The sequence below is a fragment of the Mobula birostris genome, chromosome 16 (assembly GCF_030028105.1).
Source record: "Mobula birostris isolate sMobBir1 chromosome 16, sMobBir1.hap1, whole genome shotgun sequence".
Taxonomy (NCBI): Eukaryota; Metazoa; Chordata; class Chondrichthyes; order Myliobatiformes; family Myliobatidae; genus Mobula; species Mobula birostris.
In genome coordinates, this window is record NC_092385.1 from 70,759,819 (window position 1) to 70,771,713 (window position 11,895).

The window sequence follows — 11,895 nt, forward strand, 5'->3', positions numbered from 1 at the left end:
GAGACGACTAAGTTTGGTGGGGGGAAAGTGTAACACACTGTAACGTTTCACCGCTAAGGCTAGCGAAATGGCTTCTCTGCAATGTTCACTGCTGAGGTAATGGTTTCTCTGTAGCAGCAATGTTTGGGTTATGGCTGGAGATAACAGGATTATTGTATGCATGTTAGCCAATCAGGAGATTGTTGCTCTGTCTTGTAGATCTGGAAGGAGTCTTTTTGCAGTCTTTTGCTGGGGAGAGATGAGGAGAGATGCAGAGAGAAGATGTGAATGGAGAGATTTAGCAGACCACCGGATGGAGTAGACATGGAGCGAGGGTCCAAAGGGCAGCGATGATCAGAGGAGGTTGATGTTGGACGAGCGGTTTATCAGTGAGCTCTAACTTTGCGCAATAAACTGTTTTTTAAGAACGGGCCCTTTTTGCTTTTTTCGTTTTCTTTAACCATATAGTCAAATTATAAAGCTTAATCATTTAATCACATATTGTGTACAGTTTGTTATTTTGGGGTACTGATTTGCAACAGGGGACACATCGTGCAGCATCCACCCAAATGAGATTTCTTAAGTTTGGCTGAACCTGGGGCTATCACCCACTAAGTTAAGCCGCTAGCCGAAGCATGAGTTACACAAGCAACTTCTAATACCACATTGCTCTAGTCTTCAGAGAGCTAAGCAATATTACTTTCTATTAAATTGTGCTATTTCTTTCCTACTTAATTGTCTTAAGGTCAGCAGTTCACATGAACATTATACATCAAGGACTGTGTACATTTGTCACTGCAGTCAGCAGAGGGATATTCTCCGAACAGTGGTGAGAGTTCCAGTAGAGTAGTCTTGGAATTGCAGCCGATAATTATAGCAGTGGTAATCTGACTCTGATAGTCATTAAAGTAACTGTTCCCCAGTGGAGTGACACACGAGTTCGACTGCACTCCAACAATGTTGGCAATCCTTAACGAGGGGATAAATCTTGGGAATCGATACAATGAGCTGGCTGGGACCTCCATCTTCATTTGGTTGGTGTTTAGTTGCTCTCTGTTAACTGATGGGAATTTTCTTTTCAAGCCACTTTTGAATTTCCTCTCTAGCTTCCAGCAAAAACTTTTAAAATTAGGACGTAAAGCAAACTTCAAAGTTCAAAGTAAATTTATTATCAAAGTACATTCGGTATATGTCACCATATACAACCCTGCAATTGCTTTACAAAAAGGTATGATGAATTCCATGGATTGAATGGCTGCTCTTCCTGTTTATGATTCTAATTCCTCTAGGGGCCTTTAAATACCGCCAGTGTCATTGACATCCCAAATGTGAATTTAAACTGGCAATAACATTCGATAGCATTTACATAAAGTCAGTACATTTGTAGTTCTTGGGATAGCAATTTATCAATACAACTCACAACCGCAGTTCATGTGTCGGTAGACTGTAGAAATCACCTGCACATTTATTCAGGGAGCATCGTAATAAAAAGCCAGTTTATAGTGTGATTTTCATCTCTTCCTACAGGGACTCCCCCATGCTGGCCATTCGCTCTTCTCCCTCCTCTGTTGGGCAGAAGATACAGAAGATGGAGAACACATCGTACCAGATTCAAGAGCGGCTTCTGTTCCACTGTAATCAGACTTTTGAACTGATCTCTTATATGCTAAAAGATGAACTCTTGAAGTCCTGATCTCCCAAACTACCTCACTGCAGTTCCTATGCATGATGTACTTTCTTTGTAACTGCAATACTATATCGAACACTAAACAGCGGCACAGCAGTTAGCATGACGCTATTGCAGGTCGGGGCGTCCTGATTCAATGTCACCTGTAAGGAGTCTGTACCTCCTCCCTGTAGATTGAGTGGGTCTCCTCTGGATGCCCTGGTTTCCTCCCTCAGATCAAAGATTAGTAGGTTAATTGGTCATTATAAATTGTCCCATGATCAGGCTTGGGTTAAATCTAGGGTTGCTGGCGGCATGGCCTATTCTGCACTGTATCGCTAAATAATAATCTGTATTCTGCTTTCTTTTTAACTACCTCACTGTAATTATGCATGGCACGAACTGTGTGTATGGCATGGAAAACAAATCTTTTCACTGTATTTTGGTACATGAGACTATAATAAACTAAAGCCAGTACGAATCATTCCTTCAGAAATTCACAAAGAGATTTACCACTGATGACGTAGCCTCAATACTAATATAAGAAATATTGCTCCAAATCCTACAAGCAGAGCTGTGATTGTGAGCAGATAAAGAAAGAAGGAAATATTAGCTTTATTTGTCACATGTGGTTGAACTATTGAAACATGCAGAATCAGAATCAGAATCGGGTTTATTATCACTGGCATGTGTTGTGAAATTTGTTAACTTAGCAGCAGCAGTTCAATGCAATACATAAAATAGAAGAAGAAAAAAATTAATAATAATAAATAAAAAAGTAAATCAATTACAGTATACGTATAATGAATAGATTAAAAATCACGCAAAAACAGAAATAATATATATACAAAGGGAAGTAGTGTTCACAGGATCAATGTCCATTTAGGAATCAGATGGCAGAGGGGAAGAAGCTGTCCCTGAATCGCTGAGTGTGTGTCTTCAGGCTTCTGTACCTCCTACCTGATGGTAACAGTGAGAAAAGGGCATGCCCTGGGTGCTGGAGGTCTTTAATAATGGACGCTGCCTTTCTGAGAATCCACTTCTTGAAGATATCCAGGGTACTTTGTAGGCTAGCACCCAAGATAGAGCTGACTAAATTTACAGCCCTCTGAAGCTTCTTTCAGTCCTTTGCATGAGCCATCCTGCCCCACCGCCATACCAGACAGTGATGCAGCCTGTCAGAATGCTCTCATGGTACATCTATAGAAGTTTTTGAGTGTATCTGTCGACATACCAAATCTCTTCAAACTTCTAATGAAGTGCAGCTGCTGTCTTGCCTTCTTTATAACTGCATCGATATTTTGGGATCCTCAGAGATCTTGACACCCAGGAACTTGAAACTGCTCACTCTCTCCACTTCTGATCCCTCTATGAGGATTGGTATGTGTTCCTTCGTCTTACCCTTCCTGAAATCCACAATCAACTCTTTCATCTTACTGACGTTGAGTGCCAGGTTGTTGCTGCAGCACCACTCCACTAGTTGGCATATCTCACTCCTGTATGCCCTGTTGTCACCATCTGAAATTCTACCAACAATGGTTGTATCATCAGCAAAGGCCCTGTGAAGGGCCATTGAGATTGTGTCTGTTGTTGACACTCTAGACCCACTTCTAGTTGATTCATTGACATTCTCTAAATGGTTTAGCAAGTTCCTCTGCTCAGGCCAATTAAAGGTTCTGGTCTTTGCAGTAATGCCAAAAATTCCAGCAACGGTCTGAAAAATATTGGCCACATCAATAGAAATAACCTATGTTCTTCAAAACAGTGCCATGGATTATTTGTCACTCCCACCTGAGAACTTTAATTATTCAAAGCACGTATCCCTTCTGAGAGTGCTGCATCAGCTCAAGACTCCCAGTGTCAACTTTCACGCTCATGTTTAGGAGATGTAACTTAAACCTGTAATCCTCTGAATCTACTCACCATCAGAGTGAGATTCAGATTCATATTTCTCATTTGCATTCACCGTCACGGTCCGGTCTGTTGACTCCTCATTTCAGTTAATTTCCTTTTCCCTGTGTTCCACTGGGCTGCTTGATTAGGGCACCTGATCCTCATTCGAACTAGCAGCATGAAAACTGCAGCTTACATCTACTCGCTGCTGGTTGGTCACCGTAGCCAGTGCAGCTATGCTCGTCCCGGGGCAGCCGAGAATCGTGGACTCTAAGTTGCTTCGGTGTCTGTGGCTGCTTAGTGAATTCAGTCGCTTTTGTGTCCAGCTGAGTTGCCGGCCGTTTTGCTGCTACTCCAAGTCAAGATGCGAATTCTGTTGTTTTCATGTCGGGCTGAGATTTGCTGGCTGATTGCTGCCACTCCGAGCCAAGATACAAAGGGACTTTCATTGTTTGGTTTTTGTCATCTCATTTCCAGCTGAGTAGGTCCGGCCATTTGCCGCTACTCCAAGTTGGGAATTCTGTCTCTTCGTGTCCAGCTAAGTGATTGCCGACTGTTTGCCGCTTCATGAGCTACTCCATGTCAAGATTTGTATTGTCAGTCATTGGTTGGGTTAGTCGTCTCGTTTCCAGCTGAGTAGGTTCGGTCGCTTTCCGCTACTCCAAATTGGGAATTCTGTCTCTTCGTGTCCAGCTAAGGGATTGCCGGCCATTTGCCGCTTCATGAGCTACTCCGTGTCAAGATATGGATTATCTGCCGTTGTTTGGTTTGGTCGCCTTGTTTCCAGCTGGGTAGGTCCAGTCGTTTGCCATTACTCCGAGTTGGATATTCTGTCTCCCCGTGTCTGAGTCCAAGTTCAAGTCCAGGCTCCTGGTCTAAGTTCGAGTCCAAGTCCAGGCTCTGTGTCCAAGTCCGAGTCCAAGTCCAGGCTCCGGGTCCAAGTCTGAGTTCAAGTCCAGGCTCTGTGTCCGAGCTCCTCCTGTTTGTTGTCCCGCATTCTCGTCCGCGTAAGCATTCTGTCCCTGCTCCCCAGCTTTCCTGGCAACTATTAATAAACACACTCTGTTAATGTTACTTACGTGTCTGTGTCCTGCTCTTGGATCTGCTCCCAAACGCATAGCACAATATTCACAACCAACGCATTCCAGTGCCAAAGCAGCAATCCCACAATGCTTGGTAGATCAACACAGAACACAACAAACCTGAACACAATAAGCGATAAAAGCATCCCTCCAATCACTTTAAAGTAAAGCTTCCTTTGCTGGTGGTCCATTCCATCCATACCTCTTATCATCTCTGTTGTTGCCTCTTATCTTCCTTTACTCCAAAGAGAAAAGCCCTAGCTCGCTGATCCTATCCTTGCAAGACACACTGTTTAATCCAGGTTGCATCCTGGTAAACTTTCTCCTTCCTGTAATGAGGCATCTAGAACTGAGCACAGTAATGTTGGACATTATCACACTGAAGGACTCACCCAGGTAGGAGTGAGAATCCTTACACCAATATTCACACATTCTTATCCAGCAAGGGAACTATAAGAAGTGATCGGGTTTTAAGCTACTTCCCCATCACTCTGCCACCCTCACCTCCTCCCCCCTTCTACTCCCGACTAAGATCTTTAGGACAGGATCCTGAGAACCAATGGACACATTCTGCAGGCTGAGATTAACCTTGGCAGGAGTCCAACAGTAGATGTTAGTATTTGCTTTAACCTTTTTCAGTTTATTTAATGTGTATCACTTTCAGCAATTATCAACAGTTTTTATTATCATAAAAATTATTCCAGGCAGAATAATAGTTCAGCAGAGGCTGTTACAGTGCTGTAGGGCTCTATTACTCTGATTCTAAAACTTTGCTAAACTCAGAGAACTTTACTTTTAAATGGCAGAGCTCGTTTTCATAGACTAACACCACATTCTTACTCCTGTAGTGCAAGTTTTGTCAGGGAATATTGCATTTGACAGGTCTTGTGTTGTTGTTGGAAGCCCCACATGGATGAGAACTAATTCTAAAGTATCCAATCTGAGTGCATAGGTTTCATTTAACCTCTCCAGGTTCTGGCTGCACAACATGTGCAAATATTTGGCAATTCATTTAGGAATAACTATTCAGTTAGACAAGTTATGTACAGCAGAATATGATGTATTGGCCACAAGCTGGCTGCTAATCCATTTCTAATGGTTGATTTTTGTTTCATGTTGCCAAGCAAATAAGAAATATTTAATATTTATATGCTCTCTCCTTTTCTCCCTGCCTATTGCATTATCTCTAATAAATAAGAAATATTAATATATATATAAGTATCAAATATTTATATATACAAATATCAAATTAACATTATATATTGATATTCCAATAAGAAACATTTGATATTTATATCCTCTCCTTTCTTCCCTGCCTATTGCACTAGAAAGTTTAGTGTAAACACTGGGAGAAGGACTGAGAGCAAACACTGGGAGAAGGACTGAGGGCAAACACTAGGAGAGAGACTGAGTGCACTCAGTCCTTCTCCCACTGATGTACTCTGTCCTCCCAGTGATGTACTCTGTCCTTCTCCCAGTGATTGCACTCTGTCCTTCTCCCAGTGATTCACTCAGTCCTTCTCACAGTGATTGCACTCTGTCCTTCTCCCAATGATTCACTCAGTCCTTATCCCAGTGATGCACTCTGTCCTTCTCCCAGTGATTCACTCAGTCCTTCTCTCAGTGTTTGCGCTCTGTCATTCCTACAGTGATCCACTCCTTCCTTCTCCCTGTGACTGCACTCTGTCCTTCTTCCAGTGATGCACTCTGTCCTTCTCCCAGTGATTCACTCAGTCCTTCTCCCAGTGATACACTCTGTCCTTCTCCCAGTGATTCACTCAGTCCTTCTCCCAGTGATTCACTCAGTCCTTCTCTCAGTGTTTGCACTCTGTCATTCCTACAGTGATCCACTCTTTCCTTCTCCCAGTGTTTGCATTCATCTCTCTCCCAGTTTTTGCACTCAGTTTTTCTCCCAGTGATACACTCAGTCCCTCTCCCTGTGTCTGAGGAAATTAAGGTTTTAAGTAGAGGAGGAAGATTTAATCTGATTTTCGGAGGATCTTTTTTAACACAAAGTTCTCCCCGTGATCTCATGGCTTTCCTCAGGTGCTCCAGTTTCCTCTCACATTCTAAAGATATACAAGTTTGGGTTAATGAATTGTGAGCATGCTGCAGTATTTTGGTTCCAGACACCTGCAGGCTGTCCCCAGATCATTGTAAATGATGGTGCAAATAACTCACTTCACTGTATGTTTCATTGTACATTTGACAAATAAAGCAAATCTTTATCTTTTCTTTTCTGTTCCTACTCGCCTGAGCCCCAACCCATCCTGCTCACTTCATTCCAGGAAGTTGCCTCCTTCTTTCAAAGCCCCAGCCAATGATTTGCAAATTGCAGGCATAAGCATGCTCTCAGTTTATCTGTATAAATCTAATGAGAGCTGAATATGGAAGTTAAAAAGGTAACAACACTCCCTGCCACCCCCAGGCACAACAATCTGGCAGGTTGACAGGAATTACAAGTTAGGTCACTGATTCAATGGAGCTCAACAAGGTGTCAATCGTCGACATATGAAAACCAGGAGTTTTCTTTATTTCAGTCCAGGGGTATCACTTATCTCATCCAGCCTGGCAATAGGTTTCAACAGTATTTCACAAGATTTCCCGCACCTCTCTCACTTTTTTCCCCTTTCCCTCTCCATACCCCAATACCATAACGTTCCAATGCAGTGTACAAATGTGATCTCCCAGAAGCCATAGAATCCCAATCAGAATCAGATTTAATATCACTGGCATATGCCATGAAATTTGTTGTTTTGTGGCAGCAGTACAGTGCAATACACAATAATTAAAAAACTATAAATTACAATAAGTATATATAAGTAGAGTACATATAAAACGTTAAATAGGTACTGCAAAAAGAGAGAAAAATTAATGAGGTAATGTTCATGAGTTCATTGTCCATTCAGAAATCTGTGCTGGGGGGAAGGAACTGTTTCTGAAACAATGAATGTGTGCCTTCGGCTCCTGAAATATCTGTGAAGAACTGAAATATCCGTGTGTGTGTGTGTGTGCGCGTGCACACACTTCATTAAATATAACTCTCTGCAAACTAAAACCATAAGGCAGTGATTAAAAGCAAGCAAGTTTCCACTTGCAGTCCCTGTGTGTGGGGAGTTTCAGACTCACCTGCATTGTAATGGTGAATGAGAAGGGGAGGAAGAGAGATTATTTTCTAGCAAGACCAAAGAGTGGAGTAGTGAGTTAAACATTGTCCCCTAACCTAGGATCAGGTGTCAGGCTATCATCTGCAGCAGCACTTTCATATACAGGTGTCCCCTGCTTTTTGAACGTTTGCTTTACGAAATGTCACTGTTACGAAGGACCTACATTAGTACCCTATTTTCGCTTTCAGAAGGTGTTTTCACTGTTACGAGAAAAAAGCAGCACGCACCCCGAGCAGCCGCTCTCCCCCGGATTCGGAACGGCATTGCTTAAACACGTGCCTGTGAGCAGCCGTTTGCAAGATGCGTTCTATGGTATCGGAAAAGCCTGAAAGAGCTCGTAAGGGTGTTACACTTAGAGTAAAACTAGGCATAATTAAGCGTTTCGATTGTGGTGAACAAAGTAAGGACACCATGAGTTTGGCTTGTGGAAGCTGACGAAGATGATGATGAATAGGTTTTGGCATCCCATGACCAAGATCTGATAGATGAAGAGCTGATGCAATTGGAAGAGGAAAGGATAACAATCGAAACCGAATGAGTAATGATAAAGTACGACCTTAATTTTGAAAGGGTACGTAGGTTTAGGGGATATTTGCAAGATGGTTTGAGTCCTTACAAAGAACTGTGTGATAGAAAAATGCGCGAGGCTCAGCAGTCAAGCAAGTCTTCCACATCAGCCAAAGCAGACGACGAACCTCGACCTTCAACATCGAGGTGGGCAGAGATAGAAGATGACCTGCCTGCTCTAATGGAAACAGATGACAAGATGACACCCCAGTGTCCCACCACCCCAACCCCCAGGCCACGGACAGATACTGATTCGTGGAGAATTCAGAGGTAGCTGGGAGACACACAGCACAGCTTTAAGAAAAAAGCCGAAATAAACATGCTATAGGTCTTACACAGTGAATGGTAAGGCACTAAGGAGTGTGGTGGAACAAAAGGACATGGAAATACAGGTTCATAATTCATTTAAAGTGAGGTCACAGGTATATAGAATCGTAAAGAAAGTTTTTGGCACATTGACCTTTATAAATCAAAGTATTGAGTACAGGAGATGGGTGTTATATTGAAGTTGTATAAGAGATTGCTGAGGCCTCATATAGAGTATTGTGTGCAGTTTTGGTCACCTACCTACAGAAAAGATATAAATAAGGTTGAAAAAGTACCAAGAAAATTTACAAGGATTTTGATGGGTCTGGAAGACTTGAGTTATAAGGAAAGATTGAATACATTAGGAGTTTATTCCTTGGAACATCGAAGATTGAGGGGAGCTTTGATAGAGGTATACAGAATTACATGGGGTATAGATAGAGGTACAGCAGGCTTTTTCCACTGAGGTTTACAACTAGAGGTCATCAGTTAAGAGTGAAATGTGAAAAGTTTAAGGGGAAGATTAGGGGAAACTTGTTCACTCAGAGAGTCATGAGAGTGTGGAATGAGCTGCCAGCACAAGTGGTGCTTGCAAGCTCGATTTCAATGTTTAAGAGAGGTTTGGATAGGTACGTGGATGGTAGGGATATGGAGAGCTGTGGTCCCAGTGCAGGTCGATCAGAGTAGGGAGTGTAAAAGGTTTGGCAGGGACTAGGTGAGCTGAAGGGCCTGTTTCTGTGCTGTACGTTTCTATGACAATGGAAAACTGTTTCTCTTGTGAGTGCAAGTGTAATGATAAGATGGTACCAGTGATCATCAATGACTTTCTGTGGGCTGCAGAAAATTGTTCCAAAATTCTCCTTAAATATAGTTCTTTTGAATTACTTTCACTGCTGTCTTCAGCCTGTAAATTTCCTCTCAACAACGGACTTTGAAATCTCTTTAATAATCTTCAGATCCCACGATTGACTGAAGAACCCAGACCAGTCAGACACGGTGACTTTAAGGCTCATCATCATGTCCAAAAGTGACACAGGAGGTGGGGGGGGGGGGGGGGGGGGTCCAAGCCAGACTGAAATGCAGAGTGTTGAGGCCTCCTTTGAAATTTCCTGGTGGTGGCTGATGGAGTAACAGCAATCTGCCGTTGCTCCAACTCTAATTATCTTACTATTTCCAACCTGTCTTGAAACTTTTTTTAGTGTGATATTCTTTCATTATGGCTGGAAGGAGTGCCCAGAGGTACTAAAAAGGATGAGTTTCCTGCCTCTTTGGATTCTATTATGGAATTGCTGCAAAGTCATACACGAGAAGCCTCTGAGAAGTTTCAACAACTCAGCTCTGAATTTAAGCAAATAGATGGTAAATTGGACTCTATCCAACAAACTCAATGAACACGATAAACGTTTTAAAAATAATGAGGAAAATTTGTTGGCTCTGGAAACAGAAGTGGATGAATTGCAGAAGCTTTGTGAAAAGCAATCGAAGTCAACGAAAAGTTAAGACAGATGATTATCGACCTAGAATATAGAAGTAGAAGGAACAACCTATTGGTTCTGGGTCTCAAAGAATTAATCAAAGGTAACCATCCTATGGAGTTTTTTGCCAACTTTTTGCAAGAATTATTTCTGGAGATTTTGATGTCTGTGCCTATGATCAATCGAGTTCACAGATCTCCTCCGTTTAGACCTCCTAACGCTCAGAGACCAAGATCGGTAATAATCTGTTTTCAGGAATTTAAAACAAAGGAACTCTTAATTCGCGAATCTCGTCGAAGAGGCATGATTGACTATAATGGTCGCAAGATTAGAATTGTTGAAGATTATTCGCCTGAGGTTATGCCAGAGCATGTTAAATTCAAAGAAGTTATGTCCAAGCTCTTTAATATGGGTTTCAAGCCTTCCCTTCGCTACCCAGCCCAACTCAGAATCACACTTAAAAACAGTTCTTTCAAATGGTTCCGCTCGACTGTTGAAGCACAAAAGTTTTTAAAATCTGAAAGTTAAATCCGAAGGCTAACTGTTTAGTTTTTCCTTACATGAAGAAACAAGATTAAATGAGAAACCTTTAATTCACAAATCCCGTCGAAGGGGCATGATTGGTTATAGGTGAAATATTAGGATTCCCAAAGAATATTCTCTTGAGGTTATGCAGGATTGTGCTAAGTTTAAACAAGCTCTGTTGGAATTTTTTTAACAAGGGTTTTAACCAGTCCCTTGGCTACCCAGTTTGACTGAGAATCTCATTAAAGATGGATCCTTTGAATAGTTTCGTTTGAATGCTGAAGCACAAAGATTTTTTTTTTAAATTTGAAGGCTAATTGCTTAGCCTGTTCAATGTCTACCTGTATGAATAATTGTAGCTTTTACTTTTGGTAAACCTTTGTAGCTAATTTCCTTTCGTATTTTTTAATACTGTATTTTTGATATACGAGAATTGAATCTCTTGTTTGGGTATTGTTTAGTCTAGGTTGGAATATAAATAACCTTGAAACTAATTGGAGAGATCATCAGGTTTTTTGGGGGGGTTGTCCGTAGTTTGTAGATGCCGACCTTCTATTGGTCGGTTTTCTTTTTTTGGGAGGTGGACGGGGTTATGGTTTTTTTTTCCAGAATCTGTTTTTGAATTTTTAGCCATCTTGTTGCTTGGTTACCATTTCTCAAAGTTTATGGCTTGGCTTTTAACTTACATTTTAACCCTTCCTTTAAATAATATTAAAAATGGACCAAACTATTATTTACTTAGTTTTAACGTGAAAGGGTTAAATCACCCTGTTAAATGTAATAAGATTTTTGCTTATATTAAGAAATTTAAAGTCCCTATTACTTTTTTACAAGAAACTTACATACACAAATGTGATAATCTATGTTTTTTTAGCTGTTGGAATGGACTTTGTTTTCACTCTTCTTTTCAGGCCAAATCTAGAGGAGTTTCGATTCTTATAGATAATACACTTTCCTTTGTCCAACATAAATTAGTGTCTGATACTAATGGACATTTTGTTATAGGTTCAGGAAAACTAGATAATAAATTAACAGTATTTGCCAATGTATATGCCGCAAATGTAGATGACCCAGGATTCTTTGAACGTTTTTTTCATTTTTTCCAGATCTGAATCTTTATTCTTTGGTGATAGGAGGAGATTTTAACTGTTGGCTAGACTCAATTTTAGACTGACCATCTTCCAAACTAGTTTCTCTCAATAAATCAGCTTTATTTATTAAATCCTTTTTATTGA

At 41.2% G+C, this 11,895-nt stretch overlaps 1 long non-coding RNA gene across 1 annotated transcript in view; it reads left to right on the forward strand.

The window, feature by feature from the left end:
* Nucleotides 1-2,016, forward strand: part of LOC140210883 (uncharacterized) — an 86,963-nt gene extending 84,947 nt beyond the window's left edge. The window contains exon 5 of the long non-coding RNA XR_011889323.1: nt 1,507-2,016. This is a non-coding gene — a long non-coding RNA (uncharacterized lncRNA). The remainder of the gene's footprint in view (nt 1-1,506) is intronic.
* Nucleotides 2,017-11,895: the final 9,879 nt, after the last annotated feature.